Genomic DNA, 3,048 nt, shown 5'->3' with positions numbered 1-3,048 from the left:
CTCTTCCTCTCCCTTTGCGTGAGAGATAGATAGATAGAGAGAGAGAGAGAGAGAGAGAGAGAGAGAGAGAGAGAGAGAGAGAGAGAGAGAGAGAGAGAGAGATCAGTTCAACTGACTAGCTTACCATTTCTGAAAGTATAGGCCCAGTAGGAGAAATTAAATACACAGAATCCTCATCCTCTGACAGTCCTATAACAACATGGTGGGCCAATTTGTGGGCAACACGATAATAGGGTGATTGGTTGGATTGTGGTTACATACATAAACAGACACGCATACATACATGCACTTGTATATATTCACGTATTTTTTCTATTTATCTATATACTTGTCAATATGTATGTATGTATGTTTGTATTATGCATGTATGTATGTGTGTGTGTATGTATGTATGTATGTTTGTATGTATGTATATATGTATGTATGTATGTATGTTTGTATGTATGTATATATGTATGTATGTATGTATGCATCAATGTATGTATATATGTATGTATGTATGTATGTATGTATGTATTCATGTATGTATGTTTGTATGTATGTATGTATGTATGTATGTATGTATGTATGTATGTATGTATGTATGTATGTATGTATGTATGTATGTATGTACGAATATGTATGTATGTATATGTGTATGGATCTATATATGTATTACAACTTATTCTTTCAGTCCCATGTGGTCTAGTGGCTAGGATACCTGGCTTTCACCCAGGAGGCCCGGGTTCGATTCCCGGCATGGGAAAATCTTTTGGATATAGATAATGAAACTAGTCTTTCTATAAGGTATAGAAGAGTCATTTTGCTGTGAACGTGTAATTAAACTAGATTTTAATTATCCAACGCTAACACACGATACTTGTTGCACAATCCAGAGTACTGTAGAGTGTATTTCCGCCCTTTTCAAAAAAACAAATCGCGGAATGTGTATAATCAGTTGTCACAGTTGATTGCGAGCGCCGGAAAACATTATTACGTTAAGCACTGTATCATTAAAAAACAGACGTGTGTGTATTCGTCCGTGAGTGCAGTTGAGTGTAGGGGGCGTACACGCTCTCGTTTGTGCGTTTGTGGGCCTGAGTGTGTGTGTGAGAGAGAGCGTTTGTGCGTTTGTGCGTTTGTGGGCCTGAGTGTGTGTGTGAGAGAGAGCGTTTGTGCGTTTGTGGGCCTGAGTGTGTGTGTGAGAGAGAGAGCGTTTGTGCGTTTGTGGGCCTGAGTGTGTGTGAGAGAGAGAGAGAGCGTTTGTAGGCCTGAGTGTGTGCGTGAGAGAGAGAGAGCGTTTGTGCGTTTGTGGGCCTGAGTGTGTGTGAGAGAGAGAGAGCGTTTGTGGGCCTGAGTGTGTGCGTGAGAGAGAGCGTTTGTGCGTTTGTGGGCCTGAGTGTGTGCGTGAGAGAGAGCGTTTGTGCGTTTGTGGGCCTGAGTGTGTGTGTGAGAGAGAGCGTTTGTGCGTTTGTGGGCCTGAGTGTGTGTGTGAGAGAGGGCGTTTGTGCGTTTGTGGGCCTGAGTGTGTGTGTGAGAGAGAGCGTTTGTGCGTTTGTGGGCCTGAGTGTGTGTGTGAGAGAGAGCGTTTGTGCGTTTGTGGGCCTGAGTGTGTGTGTGAGAGAGAGCGTTTGTGCGTTTGTGGGCCTGAGTGTGTGTGTGAGAGAGAGCGTTTGTGCGTCTGTGGGCCTGAGTGTGTGTGTGTGAGAGAGAGCGTTTGTGCGTTTGTGGGCCTGAGTGTGTGTGTGTGAGAGAGAGCGTTTGTGCGTTTGTGGGCCTGAGTGTGTGCGTGAGAGAGAGAGAGCGTTTGTGCGTTTGTGCGTTTGTAGGCCTGAGTGTGTGTGTGTGAGAGAGAGCGTTTGTGCGTTTGTGGGCCTGAGTGTGTGTGTGAGAGAGAGAGCGTTTGTGCGTTTGTGGGCCTGAGTGTGTGTGTGAGAGAGAGCGTTTGTGCGTCTGTGGGCCTGAGTGTGTGTGTGAGAGAGAGAGCGTTTGTGCGTTTGTGGGCCTGAGTGTGTGTGTGAGAGAGAGCGTTTGTGCGTCTGTGCGTTTGTGGGCCTGAGTGTGTGTGTGAGAGAGAGCGTCTGTGCGTTTGTGGGCCTGAGTGTGTGCGTGAGAGAGAGCGTTTGTGCGTTTGTGGGCCTGAGTGTGTGCGTGAGAGAGAGCGTCTGTGCGTTTGTGGGCCTGAGTGTGTGTGAGAGAGAGAGCGTTTGTGCGTTTGTGGGCCTGAGTGTGTGTGGGTGAGAGACCGCGTGTGTGTACGTCTGTGTGCGTGTGAGCTAAAGTGTGCGTTTCTGTGTGCCTGTGCTTGTTAATGAGGGGATGGGATCGAGGCGCTCTACAAAGCATCGAAAGAAGTTACAAAATGTAGAGTTTGGATATAAAACATGGATATTTTACGGGGATTTTTGTAGCGGTTGGGATAATACATACTTAAAGAATAAGTAAGGTCACTGTATTTAGATATAGATTCTACTACTGTATGTGTTGTAGATTCATGCAATCAACGACCAAACAAGGACGATAAGCAAGAAGCAATATCTCGCTTGGACTAACGAGGGTTCGAATAGTCTCACCCTCCCTCCCCCCTCCTCCCTCCCCCCTCCCACCCGCCTCCCGGTCCTCCCACTATTCGCCAAGCTCCTTTCCCTATCCCATCCCTGTCCTACTTCCCCCGCTGCTGTCCTTTCTTTTGCTCCTTTTCTGCTTCTCATTTCCGTCTCTCTCTATCTATCTATCTATTTATCTATCATTCTATCTATCTATCTATTTATCTCTATCTATTTATCTCTATCTATTTATCTCTATCTATCTATCTATCTATCTATCTATCTATCTATCTGTCTATCTCTCTCTCTCTCTCTCTCTCTCTCTCTCTCTCTCTCTCTCTCTCTCTCTCTCTCTCTCTCTCTCTCTCTCTCTCTCTCTTCCCTCTCTCTCTCTCTCACCTCTCACCCTTCCTCCCCTGACTACTTATATCCACTCCTTCTTTATGCCCTACCACTCTTTCCCTCTCAACTTACTATCGTTTTCTCCTCTCCTTTCTTCCTCTCCCCCCTTCCACTTCCCTGC

At 45.9% G+C, this 3,048-nt stretch overlaps 1 non-coding gene across 1 annotated transcript; it reads left to right on the top strand.

The window, feature by feature from the left end:
* The first annotated feature begins 673 nt into the window (after positions 1-673).
* Positions 674-745, top strand: TRNAE-UUC (transfer RNA glutamic acid (anticodon UUC)). The gene has a single exon. It is a non-coding gene; the product is annotated as a tRNA-Glu (tRNA).
* Positions 746-3,048: the final 2,303 nt, after the last annotated feature.

Source organism: Penaeus vannamei, chromosome 33 (assembly GCF_042767895.1).
Source record: "Penaeus vannamei isolate JL-2024 chromosome 33, ASM4276789v1, whole genome shotgun sequence".
Lineage (NCBI taxonomy): Eukaryota > Metazoa > Arthropoda > Malacostraca > Decapoda > Penaeidae > Penaeus > Penaeus vannamei.
This window is presented reverse-complemented; position numbering and strand designations above follow the sequence as displayed.